Raw genomic sequence first — 14508 nt, 5'->3', positions numbered from 1 at the left:
AGCCCCAAGTGTCTGATATGTGTCGAAGAATCACGTACACCTTGCGATCACTGTATAGGTTTAAGAATTTTCTGCCTGTGTCAACTAAAATTCTCCTTATTCAAGCTCTCGTTTTACCCATCTTTGACTACTGTGATGTGTGCTGTACGAATGTGTCGCAAGGTCTTCTGGACAAGCTGGACCGTGCTCTGAACCAGGGACCGGCCCGCTATCCCTTATACGGGGTTTTGTATGGGTATTTCGTTAGGCTTAACTTACCCTACCCTTTTGACGCGATACCCTTTCATTTTGCTTTTAAAGCCCTAACGAAAGCGCTTACCTAAAATAGCCCAATACCCTTTCAAAACCCTTATCATCGGCTCAGCCTAATGCCATAAGGGTAAGCCTTATATTGGGTTTTATTTGCTTTCCCTTATAGCATATCGTGCGAGTTTAAATCCTGTACCTCGTTCATAAAGCACACATTACTCCGAACGAAATAACATACGATCGTTACCTACGGCGGTACTGTGTGTGATATTTGCGCGTTTCTGTTTAATGGAAACGGCTGTAGATAAAATAAGGTTCAATTTTCAATACCAAATACTTATATGTAGTTATGATAGGCTCCTTCTTTGCTCAGGTGTAACACAGGCAAACGCTGCTTTTTAGGGTTCCGTAGTCAACTAGGAACCCTTATAGTTTCGCCATGTCTGTCTGTCCGTCCGTCCGTCCGTCCGCGGATAATCTCAGTAACCGTTAGCACTAGAAAGCTGAAATTTGGTCCCAATATGTATATAATAATAACTCCACGGCCGAATTCGGCCACGGCGACTGCTGTCAGCTCCGGTGCTGTCGCTGGTGTGCTCGCAAGTGGCTGACGAAACCAATCTTGGCGGTAAATGTTCGCGAACATTGCGGGCATGTGAGCACACCATTAACATACTTGTATGGTATTGCCGCTGGTGGTCTGGCTTTAATTGTGTCACGCTTGGCGTCAAGCTCTAAGTGCCGACGAGATTCAAAGTCGGTTACTTTGGCATTTATCGCAGACAGTGTAAAAATAAACTACGGAACCCTAAAAATGGAAAAAAAAATTATTAGGGTACCCCCCCTACATGTAAAATGGGGGCTGATAATATTTTTCATTCCAACCCCAACGTGTGATATATTGTTGGATAGGTATTTAAGAATTAATAAAGGGTTTACTAAGATTGCTTTTTGATAATATTAATATTTTCGGAAATAATTGCTCCTAAAGGAAAAAAAAGTGCGCCCCCCCCCCCCCTCTAACTTTTGAACCACAAGTTTAAAAAATATGAAAAAAATCACAAAAGTAGAACTTTGTAAAGACTTTCTAGGAAAATTGTTTTGAACTTGATAGGTTCAGTACTTTCAGTAGTTTTTGAGAAACATATGGAAAACTTCGGAACCCTACACTGAGCGTGGCCCGACACGCTCTTGGCCGGTTTTTTTTATCGGACTTGTCTTGATGAGTACCCGAAGTCTAGCTGATGCTGAACCCTGGCTGCACCTAGGGGAACTCGGGTTTAGTGTAATACAGGCAAACGCTGTTTTCGACATCGGACTTGTCTTGATGAGTACTCGAGTGAGCAGTACCCGAAGTCCAGCTGATGCTGAACCCTGGCTGTACCTAGGGGAACTCGGGTTTAGTGTAACACAGGCAAACGCTGGTTTCGACATCGTACTTGTCTTGATGAGTACTCTAGTGAGCAGTACCCGAAGTCCAGCTGATGCTGAACCCTGGATGCACCTAGGGGAACTCGGGTTTAGTGTAACACAGGCAAACGCTGTTTTCGTCATCGGACTTGTCTTGATGAGTACTCGAGTGAGCAGTACCCGAATTCCAGCTGATGCTGAACCTTGGCTGCACCTAGGGGAACTCGGGTTTAGTGAAACACAGGCAAACGCTGTTTTCGTCATCGGACTTGTCTTGATGAGTACTCGAGTGAGCAGTACCCGAATTCCAGCTGATGCTGAACCCTGGCTGCATCTAGGGGAACTCGGGTTTAGTGTAACACAGGCAAACGCTGTTTTCGTTATCGGACTTGTCTTGATGAGTACTCGAGTGAGCAGTACCCGAAGTCCAGCTGATGCTGAACCCTGGCTGCATCTAGGGGAACTCGGGTTTAGTGTAACACAGGCAAACGCTGTTTTCGTCATCGGACTTGTCTTGATGAGTACTCGAGTGAGCAGTACCCAAATTCCAGCTGATGCTGAACCCTGGCTGCACCTATGGGAACTCGGGTTTAGTGTAACATAGGCAAACGCTGTTTTCGTCATCGGACTTGTCTTGATGAGTACTTGAGTGAGCAGTACCCGAAGTGTAGCTGACGCTGAACTCTGTTTGCACCTAGGGGAACTCGGGTTTAGTGTAACACAGGCAAACGCTGTTTTCGTCATTGGACTTGTCTTAATGAGTATTTGGGTGAGCTGTACCCGAGATAGAGCTGATGCTGAAACCTGGCTGTACCTAGGGGAACTCGGGTTTGGTGTAACATAGGCAAACTCTGTTTGCGTCATCGGACTTGTCTTGACGAGGACTTGGGTGCGCAATAGCCAAGACAGCGTTGTAGCTGAGCTGGCGGTATCTAGGGAAACTCTGGTTTCGGTGCATTATAATATAGAAATATTTCATGCAATGTCAAGTTAGGCATAAAACATAATATTAACTGAACAAAAATCCTACCAGAAGTGAATATTAACATCAAGTAGTTAGAACAAATTTATTAATTTGCCATACATAAAACACTTTATTTATGTCTAAAAAAATACGTATGTATATCCATTTGAATATCAAAATTAAGTACAGTCGATTTCACTAATAGTAACACAGGGAATAAAGAGAATACTGAAGTTCCTGAAGGATATGTGGGTAGGTGCTAAAAAAGTGACAAGCAGCTGTTATGTGTAAATAATTATTTATTTGTATTTTTGCACAAATCTCTTGAAATTTAAGTTTAAATTTAAATATTTAATATAACTATATACATACATTGTGGGCAAGCTCCATTGATGAACATATAAGAAGAATAACTAGCACCTGCCGGCGACCTTACTTCACTTCACTTGAACTTTGGACTTTGGTAACACACAGCTAATTATGTCTTCACTTGAGGCAATTTCCAGAGCACAGACCTCTTTGGAGGATTTAGTGACAAAGAAGTTCGCCGAATTAGAGGCCACATTGCAGTCGGCTCCTCCGGAGAGTGACACTATTAGCACCTTAAAAGCCGAGCTGCACAAATTCAAAGAGGCCACCTCTGCGGTACTAGATGTGCTCAGGCAGCAAATAGCAGCACTGAACAACACTGTGGACGGCCTAGAGATGCGGCACCGTCGTAAATATATATTGCTAGCAGGTGTTCCTGAATCCAGCAATGAGAATGTCTCCGAGGTGGTCGCTGCCATCTGTCACGATAAGCTGCAGCTTGCCGAGGTATCCTCTACTTCATTCTCTGCTTGCCACAGGCTGGGACCTGCCGTTGCAGGCCGAACCCGTTCTATTTTGGTTTGCTGCAATGATATGGTGACAAAAGACATTCTTTGGAGAAGAAGACTGCTCTGAAGGGCTCCCGGGTTGTAATGTCAGAGTTCTTGACCCGTCAACGGCAGGCTGTCTTCCTCGAAGCCCGACGACATTATGGGATTCGTAGCGTATGGACACTGGACGGCACCATTTTCATAAAAGTGCCCAATAACAAGACCCATCGCGTGGTGACCGCCGAGCAACTTCAAAGACTCATCAGTGAGCATCCGTCGCCGACCACTGCTACAACCCCGATGCAACCAGCGGCAGATCCTGCTTCGAAGGTTGAGATGACGGGGACCAGTGCAGAGCGGCCGAATGCTGCTAAACCGGCGGAGGCGTCGTCACGATACCCCAGGAGGGCGAAATAAGACTTTCCTTGTTTACATCTCCCGATTTTCAAGTTTCTGTGGTTTTATGTGTGTACCCGTATTTCATTGTAATATTTTTTCCGATCTACCGACACCTCCTCTAAATATGTTGTGTTTATTCCTGTTTGTTTTGCGTTTCGTTTCTACTTTTACTTGACAACGTAATGACAGCTGGTCTCGCGCAAATGTCAAAAGTTTTTTTTTTTTTTTTTTTTTTTACGTTCCAATACTTGTAATTGTTTTTGTTACTTTCAAATATGTATTTTTCCAGTCTTTACTGTATTCCTCTCATTTTATTATTTTAATAGTGTAAATTATTAATTGATTTTTGTGATGTCAAATTTTTAATATTTTCTTGATTAACAGTCGGTAGGGTACACTCATAATTAATTGGTAATTACCTACTTAGCGTTAAGTACACTAAGTTAGGTCGACCGGCGGGCTAAATAGGCCCGTAATAGAAATTAGTTTCGTTTCATAATATTATTTATACACTTTATTGGTTTTATATTATATTTATATATATATTTATTTATGTCTTTTGATGGATCGAATGACTCTTTTTATTCTGCTTGTGACTTGTCCACTTCTTTCCATTCTACCAATGAGCCAATACTAGATGAGTCGATTACTCTTGGATCTTTAATAAACAGTGAATTCCAGGGACAACCCAACTTTTTCAACGTTTGTCATATCAACGCTCAAAGCATCTGCAGTCATTATACCGACTTTTTAGACACGTTTTCTTCCTGTGATGTTCATGCTATTCTTGTTGGCGAAAGTTGGCTTAAGCCTGAAATTTCATCTACCTCCTGCAGCCTCCCCGGTTTTATTCTCTTGCGTAATGACCGCGTTGGCAAGAGAGGTGGAGGTGTCGCAATTTTTCTTCGCTCTGACATTCCGTATAAAATTTTAAAATGCTCCCCTTCTACTTATACTGGTTCTATGGAGTTTTTGATTATTGAGGTGAAGCTACGTGGAGTCCGCATTATTCTTGGTGTGATTTACTGTCCACCAACAATTGAGTATTTTTCTAACTTTGATGACCTTCTGTCGGATGTGGGTTCAGAGTGCGCACATCATATCATTATGGGGGATCTCAACACTGATTTACTGAGGGTTAACTCCAGAACACTACAATTAAGATCGATTGTCGAGGCTGCGGATTTCTCACTAGTGCCCTTGCAGGCGACTCATCACAATATAGACTCACCGGACTCGTGGCTAGACGTGATCCTGACGTCTTCTCTGGATAACGTCGTGAAGGCAGGCCAATTTCCTGCTCCTGGTTTCTCGCGTCACGACCTCATCTACATGTCGTATAAGGTTAAACCGCCTAAGCAAAAGCCTGTCGTGGTTAATCTGAGGAGTTTTGCCCGACTGGATCCGGAATCTCTTAGGCGGGATGCTGCTTCAGCTGACTGGGCTGCCATTTATGGTGCTTCGGCGGTAGACGATAAAGTTTCAATTTTTAATGACATACTCCTAAAACTTTTTGATACTCATGCCCCGGTGCGTGCAGTTAGGCTGAAGCGGCCGCCTGCTCCGTGGATCACGGAAGCTGTTAGAGTTTCTATGTGTAAACGGGATAAGGCTTTTCGTGCTTACAAGCGGGATCGGTGCGATGCTAATTGGGGTATATTCAAGGCAGCGAGAAACCGATGCAACCAGATGGTGAGAGCTGCCAAGCGCCGATACATACATCAGAATGTCATATCTTCCTCTCTTGCTGACACATGGAAATTCCTCAGGTCACTTGGTATAGGTAAGGCTAAAGGTGATGTGGATTCTACCTCTTTCTCTCTTGATCAATTAAATTGTCACTTTGCTAAAACTACTTCCCTCAACTCACTCATTAAATTTAAAACTTTATGCCATATCGCCTCTCTCTCTTCTCCTGATATCGAACCTTTTTCCTTTAGTCCAGTCTCTCCTGAAGAGGTGCGGAAAATTATAATCTCCATAAAATCTAAGGCCGTAGGTCACGATAAGGTAAGTCGAGTCATGGTCATTCATATTCTAGATGATCTACTTCCGGTGGTCTCACACATTATTAACACATCTTTATGTACTGGGGTCTTTCCATCCTGTTGGCGTAAGGCTTTTGTCATTCCTCTTCCTAAAGTAAACAACCCCAGCTCCCTCAACCATTTTCGGCCGATCTCTATTCTTCCGTTTCTATCCAAAATTCTCGAGGCAGCGGTCCATACACAAATTTCACATTTTATACACCGGAACAATCTTCTGTCCCCACTTCAGTCTGGCTTTCGATCAGGTCACAGCACCACCACCGCTCTTCTTAAAGTTACCGAGGACATTCGTATGGGGATGGAAGCTTCAAAGATCACGGTTCTGGTGCTTATTGACTTCTCAAATGCCTTTAATGTGGTTGACCATGACTTGCTCCTTGCTACTCTGGCACACTTCCAGGTTTCGGCTGATGCAACAAAGTGGTTTTCCTCCTATTTGTCGGATCGCGTCCAGGCGGTGCGTGCTAGCTACTCACTGTCTGATTGGTGTGAAGTCAGCACCGGAGTTCCTCAAGGTGGTATTCTGTCGCCTTTGTTATTTTCAGTTTTCATTAATTTGATCACCTCAAATATTCGTAGCTCTTATCATCTGTATGCTGACGACCTCCAGCTGTATGCTCAAGTTGATGTGGATGACATTAACACTGCTATTTCACTGCTAAACGCTGATCTAGAGCACATTGCTGAATGGTCTGACTGTTTCGGAATTCGTGTGAATCCAGCTAAGTGTCAAGCTGCAATTCTGGGCAGTCAGCGTCAGATCTCTAAGCTCAATACAGTTGCCATCCCACCGATCCTGTTTGATGAGTCTGTCATACCCATTTACACTAAGGTCAAGAACTTGGGATTAATGTTTGACTCTACACTTTCCTGGAGTGCCCAGCTTGCTGACGTTAGTCGCAAGGTCACTGGCACTCTAAGAACACTGTACAAATTTAAAAATTTTCTCCCAGTGAGCACAAAAAAGCTGTTGGTACAGACGTTGATTTTGCCAATAATCGATTATGGTGATGTGTGTACGACGAATGCCACCCAAGAGTCCCTCAATAAACTGGAACGGCTCCTCAACAACGGTATAAGATTCATTTTTGGCCTTCGTAAATACGATCGCATTTCCTTTTACCGTCGACAGCTCAATTGGCTCTCCATTCGCCGTCGTAGGACCCTTCGGATACTCAGCACACTATTCTCCATCCTGTTTGAGCCTTCTGCCCCTATATATCTCAAAAATAGATTTCTTTTTGACACCCCTCGGCCAGGCGGTGAGCTGCGTACATCTCGTATTCTTAAGCTCTCTATCCCTGCTCACCGCACTGGGTTTATGACTAACTCTTTTGCTGTCCAGGCGAGCCGTCTCTGGAATTCGCTCCCTCTCAGTATTAGACAAGCCCCAAGCAAGTTAGCTTTCAAGCGGGTACTATATCAGTATCTGCTGAAACAAGAGTTCGAGTAGAATCCATCAATATATATATGTATGTATATATATATATATATGTATATATTTGCGAATATATATCAATTATAAGTAAGTATATTTATTTTTGTTTGCATATATTTATATTTATGTATTATATAAGTATTTTTATGAAGTTAATCAGTTGTTTTCGATAATTGTCATTGTCATTTTTCTTTCTCCTTGCACCATTTTTACATGTCTCTGTTTGGCCCGATGGTTGACTGGTAGAGAATGCCATTAGGCATTAAGTTCGCCATTTGTATTTTTGTTTTATTTTTGTTTAAATAAATAAATTTTATTTGTGCAATAAAGTTTAAATAAATAAATGAAATAAAACTCAACGAAACCCGAGTTCCCCTAGGAATAGCCAGGGTTCAGCATCAGCTCTACCTTGGTTACTGCTCACTCAAGTACTCATCAAGACAAATCCGATGACGAAAACAGCGTTTGCCTATGTTGCACGAAACCCGAGTTCCCCTAGGAATAGCCAGAGTTCAGCATCAGCTCTACCCTGGTTACTGCTCACTCAAGTACTCATCAAAACAAGTCCGATGACGAAAACAGCGCTTGCCTATGTTACACCAAACCCGCGTTCCCCTGGGAAAAGCCAGGGTTCAGCATCAGCTCTACCTTGGTTACTGCTCACTAAGTACTCATCAAGACAAGTCCGATGACGAAAACAGCGTTTGCCTATGTTGCACGAAACCCGAGTTCCCTTAGGAATAGCCAGGGTTCAGCATCAGCTCTACCTTGGTTACTGCTCACTCAAGTACTCATCAAGACAAGTCCGATGACGAAAACAGCGCTTGCCTATGTTACTCCAAACCCGCGTTCCCCTAAGAACAGCCAGGGTTCAGCATCAGCTCTACCTTGGTTACTGCTCACACAAGTACTCACCAAGACAAGTCCGGTGAAGAAAACAGCGCTTGCCTATGTTACTCCAAACCCGCGTTCCCCTGGGAAAAGCCAGGGTTCAGCATCAGCTCTACCTTGGTTACTGCTCACTCAAGTACTCACCAAGACAAGTCCGGTGAAGAAAACAGCGCTTGCCTATGTTACTCCAAACCCGCGTTCCCCTGGGAAAAGCCAGGGTTCAGCATCAGCTCTACCTTGGTTACTGCTCACTCAAGTACTCATCAATACAAGTCCGATGAAGAAAACAGCGTTTGCCTATGTTGCACGAAACCCGAGTTCCCTTAGGAGTAGCCATGGTTCAGCATCAGCTCTACCTTGGTTACTGCTCACACAAGTACTCATCAAGACAAGTCCGATGACGAAAACAGCGCTTGCCTATGTTACTCCAAACCCGCGTTCCCCTAGGAATAGCCAGGGTTCAGCATCAGCTCTACCTTGGTTACTGCTCACTCAAGTACTCATCAAAACAAGTCCGATGACGAAAACAGCGCTTGCCTATGTTAAACCAAACCCGCGTTCCCCTGGGAAAAGCCAGGGTTCAGCATCAGCTCTATCTTAGGAACTGCTCACCCAATTAACTCATCAAGGCGAGTTGGATGACGAAAACGGCTTGTTTTTATGTTGGCAATTAACGTTTTCAATGTGTAATGTTAATGGTTAATTGTATTGATTTTCGGCCAACACTGTATATTTACATGCATACATACATATTTACATAATTATATTCATACATACATACCTACATACATTCATACATACCTACATACATTCATACGTACGAACGTACATACTGATCTATGGGCGGCGATCACAGACCAACCCCTATAGACATCTATTACAAGACGACTCGCGGTTGCCAGCCTTCCTAGTATTTGCACTGATATAAGCGCGGGCGCTCGCCGTGCCCGATCAGTATCGACCAAGTAACAGACCCGAAAGCAGCGCGTGTTTTTCGCACAAAAAAATTGGAAAAGGGTATTTTGATGCCTTAAAGATGTCCACCTGTAGTGTGAAATGGTGTGGAAAGGTAACAAGAAGCTCAAATTTAAAAACAGACGGCATTACATTCCACAAATAAGTCATATTTATAATTTATTCAGAGCCGGCATAGGTCAACTTACATTGGCCACTTACGCGTCAGTAGAGGGACAGTCATACTTCTGTCCCTTTTCATCTGGCGCGACTGCCCGCCGTCCTTGAAACGGCCAATCACAGCGCGCTTAACACATTCCCCGCCCGCTCCTCGCACCCCAAACACTGGTCACTCGTATCGCGAACCAAATATACAAGACTGCCACTCTATAGGAGGTTCTCTGTGGCGGCGATGATCATTTACCATCAGGCGATCCATCACTTCCTTGTCTCCCAGTTCATTAAAAATAATTTCTAGCCGTGTTCTACTTTTATCCAAGGAAAACATGTTTCGTTGCAAAATTAAAAATGGGGCGCATAGTGTGGAGTGGCAACAGCGCATTTTCCTTCCTGTTCTTACAATAGCTTAGATTCATAATCCTGTCTCTTTTACGCAAGGCTCGACTACGCTTTAACAAAAGGGAAAGCCTTATAAATAGCGCTTAAAATAAGGGTAACCCTTATTAAAGGCTTGCAAGCCGTATCGGATAGCGCTAAGCCAATGCACAGGGCTAGCTTTATTGTTTTGCTTAGTTTTTTGTAAGGGCTAGTCAAATGAATGGGCTTGCAGTTCGAAAGGGAGAGTCTCTCGATTGGGTCGTCCTTACGTTAGGGATTCCCAATGAAAGGCTTGTAGCGCGGAAGGGGTTGTCCGGTCCCTGCTCTGAACAATTGCATTAGGTTCATTTTCGGCCTGCGCAAGTACGACCATGTGTCCGCCTTTCGCCGACAACTCAACTGGCTCCGCATTCGTGAGCGCAGAAGTCTTAGGTCCTTATGCACACTGTTCTCCATTTTATACGACCCAGCGGCACCCGATTACTTGCGGTCTAAATTCAAATTTGTTACTGCTCGGCCAGGTGGCGAACTTCGCACTGCTCGTAAGCTTGTTCTAGCTGTCCCACATCATCGTTCCAATGCCATGTCCAATTCTTTCACAGTGCAAGCCGTACGCCTCTGGAATGATTTGCCTCTTGACATACGACAGGCCGAAACTAAATTTACATTCAAGCGCAAGCTGCGAAAACATTTTGAGAAGTATCAAGACTAAGTATATTTAGAGCAGGTATATATATATATATTTAAATGTATATGTATGTATATATGTTATATTTATGTAAATCTATAATATGTAATTTATATGTATTTATTATTAATATATGTATTTATTATAGTTATTAGTGTCTTAAATAGGTAAATATATTTACATAAGTCCCTATTTTTTTTTTCTATAACGTAGTCCAATAAAATCAAGTCTTTAGTGTTCTTTACATATCCCGCACCTTTTTTTGGTCTTGTCTGTTTGGCCTAAAGGTTGACTGGTAGAGAATGCCATGTAGCATTAAGTTCGCCTTTTGTAACTGTATATTTTTACTGTGCAATAAAGTTTAAATAAATAAATAAACAATAACTTAACACTTTTGATACACAAAATATTACTACTTAAACGAATATTATACAAGAAAAATCTAAATTCACTTTTTTCTATGTTGGGTAAATCGACAACAAAGCAAGATACATGCACAATGGAATGCGAGCGTAGTTGTTACGGCCCGGATCGGCATGTATTGGTTTTACAGTTAGAATAGATTATTTAGATCTTATTTCTTAGATTCTTTAGTGTTCTTTACATATCCCGCACCTTTTTTGGTCTTCTCTGTTTGGCCTAAAGGTTGACTGGTAGAGAATGCCATGTAGCATTAAGTTCGCCTTTTGTAACTGTATATTTTTACTGTGCAATAAAGTTTAAATAAATAATAGTTATTTGTTATACAAGGGGGCAAAGTTGTATTTTAACGCCGAGTGTGGAATTGAAAAACGAGCAAGTGAAAGGATTATATAGTTGAACCACGAGCGAAGCGAGTGGTTCGAGAATAGAATCCTGAACTTGCGAGTTTTTTAACACACGAGAAGTAAAATACATTTGCACCCGAGTGTAACACAAAACTTTTCCCCTCACTATAGCGAAGAAACTACAACGCAAAAAATACGTTTATCAGTGCTTCCAGTAGTTCCACAGGTGGTAAATCATCTTTATTACTAGATTCACCTACTTTTATCAATTTTAAAGCAGTTAATTTGACTTTATTCAAGGTCAAATTACTTTACCCACTAGTGGATAAAATGCGTTTTTACCCGCTGGTATTAAAGGACAAAACACGTGTTTCCGAGCTAGTGAGGGGAAAATAAATAAATAACGTTAAAGTTAGAGATACTACAAATATTTGGCGTTTGCTTGCCACTTTATAATGCAAATAATTTTAGGCAAATGTAACAGAAACCCGATATTCGAGCAAATATCGCTTACTATTTGGCTAAAATAGTATTTTATACAATCGTGATATAATACAAAGCTTTTCAGTCGAGTACCATCTTTAGGCCTCGAAACTTGTTTTTTTTTTTTCTTATGAATGAGTTGAGTTAATAGTGTTAATACCCAATAACCATCCTCCTTGCGTTATCCCGGCATGGGAGCCTGGTATCGGAGCATATTGTGTAATACATACATGATGAATATGCGTCGCCCGTGTAGTGATGGGTGAAGAATTTCTCCACCCCCTTTCCTCATGTGGGTATCGTATACGTAAAGTGTAGTAGTCGATTCTGGAGTATTATGGGTTCGTGGAGGTGTGGGCCGTGTGGGCTGGCAACCTGTCACTGCAATATCTTTTTTTAACTTCTTAATTCTTGAAAATGTCTAGAACTTCAGCTGTTTTATGTGCTCGGGCCTACCTTCAAATAACATCATAGATCAAAACCAATTCGGTTTTCAAAAGGGCAAATCAATTTCGCAGGCGTTTGATTGCGTAGTTCCAGAAATTTTACTATGCCAACTTAACAATGTAGGTATTCGAGGAAATGCTTTACAACTATTTGAAAGTTACTTAAGTGACCGAAAACAAGCTACTGTGCTTGAAAGGTATAACAAAAATAATAAGACAATTAAACAAACGCAGTCTGAATTTCAACCCATTAAGGTTGGAGTTCCTCAGGGAAGTATTCTTGGACCCCTATTATTTCTAGTCTATGTAAATGAGTTGCCAAAAATCATAAATGAGGTGTGTGTTATGTTCGCTGATGATGCGACCATATTATTCTCAGGTGAACATTTAGATTTGAACTTTCAAATAAAAATCAATAGCACTATGAAAACAGTTGTAGATTGGCTACATTCTTTAAACTTAAAAGTAAATGTTACTAAAACTAAAACTTTGCAATTTAGAAACTATAAAACAAACCAGATACCTCTAAATGTAGAACACGGGGGTACTATTATAGAAAACATAGATAGTGCAAATTTCTTGGGCGTATCTGTAGACTCACACCTAAACTGGAAATCCCATATTGAAAAGCTAAATAAAAGGATTTCTAGCGAATGTTACGCTCTCTCTATTTTATCCAGTACTTGCTCAGAAGACGTAGTAAAAAAGTCTATTATGGAAATGTTTACCCTCTCCTAAATTATGGTGTTATTTATTGGGGTTATTCAGTCAATGTTGAAACGACTTTTAAGTTACAAAAAAAGTGTATACGCATCATATACCGCCTTTATAACAGGGAATCTATTAGACATATTTTTAAACTTAACAAGTTCCTTACCTTAACTGGCATTTACATTCTTGAACTGTGTTCATTTGTTTCGTCAAATAAACATTACTTCAACTTTTGGTCAGCACGTCGTGAAAATTTACGGCCACAATATCAGTATAATATATTGCTCCCCAGGGTCAATTACACAACTTACTGCAAAAGTACATTTATCTCAGCCATCAAAGTTTTTAATCATTTGCCCAGTAGCATTAAAATGTTAAGTGGTCAACCATTTAAACGGCAGCTAAAGCACTGGCTACTAGATCATGCATTTTACAATTTAAATGAATATTTTTTATTTAAGACAGTGTAATTTTATTTTAGTAATGTATTATGTATTTATAATTTATAAAAAATTTAAGTGACTTGTATATAATGCGAAATTGTAAATGTGTAACATTGTATTGTATACCCGAAAAGGGTAGCCGTTGTTCATAATTATGTATCTTTTAACATCTTGTTTAACACGGTAAACAATAAACGATTCTTATTCTTATTCCTCTTTTGGGGATACAGGCGTGAATTTATGTCTTTATGTAATATATGTAAGAAATAATGATAATTTATTTTATTTATTTCAAATTTCAAATGAAATATAGTTTAAAAAAAACCTAAATTAAAACTAAACCCAGAACCCATACAATACAGAAATAATTATATTCCCTCCCATGGTCGTCCTTTTATAGCGACTCCTCAGTCTGCAAATAACTAAGTACTTCTCATTTTCGACAATAATGTTCTATTTTTGTTGCCAGGTAATAGAAACAGGAGTAGAAGGCAGCCAGTTCCTGTATCGTATCACCTGGGCTCGCAACGGTCTGGCAAAGTGCGAGAGCCAATCACAACCACGCTATGAATAAATTGGCCAATCACAGACGCGCGCTGGTCGTGTGCACTTAAATCGTCCGGGCACTAGACAATGTATCGACCAATCGAAATTCATGAAGTGAGAAAACATTGGTGCAAACGGTAATTTTAGGTCAAGTCAGTTTAAAAACTCTTACGTGTACTAATTCCGTTAGTGAATGTTGATCATGATCAAGATTTTCCAACACTTTTTTATAGTTTGATGTAAATTGTTGCTTATTGATTTTATTGAATCGATTAGTCCCTGTTATAAACCAAAGCATTGTTTTTTTTTTTACTTTTGGGGTCTATGCAAGTATGTGTCAATGTCATATTTTCGTAAAAAATAATTTGTCCACCTTGTCAAAATCTTTCGTCAGTCTTTAAAATGTGCTCTTGTAGATCAATGAATTAATGAAAGTTCTTTTTGAACACAATCGCATTTTGTTTCAACAGTTCCTTATAACGACAGAACTCTGTAAATGATTCAAGGTTTTGTTTTTATAAAAAAGTATTTTTGCTTATTCACTAACAAAAGGAATGTAATGTTTATGATTGGCAGTATTTTTAAATCTGTCTTATCTTTACAATTAACTTAACATCAGATGACATTATTAACATCAGATGACATGGTTATCT

The 14508-nt window shown here is 40.7% G+C and overlaps 1 protein-coding gene across 1 annotated transcript in view; it reads left to right on the top strand.

Annotated features, from left to right (window-relative positions):
* Positions 1–13860, top strand: part of LOC125229107 (cholecystokinin receptor-like) — a 174215-nt gene extending 160355 nt beyond the window's left edge. The window contains exon 18 of the mRNA XM_048133886.1: positions 13779–13860. The gene's annotated coding sequence lies outside the window, so the exon portion shown is untranslated. The remainder of the gene's footprint in view (positions 1–13778) is intronic.
* Positions 13861–14508: the final 648 nt, after the last annotated feature.

The sequence above is a fragment of the Leguminivora glycinivorella genome, chromosome 8 (genome assembly GCF_023078275.1).
Source record: "Leguminivora glycinivorella isolate SPB_JAAS2020 chromosome 8, LegGlyc_1.1, whole genome shotgun sequence".
Lineage (NCBI taxonomy): Eukaryota > Metazoa > Arthropoda > Insecta > Lepidoptera > Tortricidae > Leguminivora > Leguminivora glycinivorella.
This window is presented reverse-complemented; position numbering and strand designations above follow the sequence as displayed.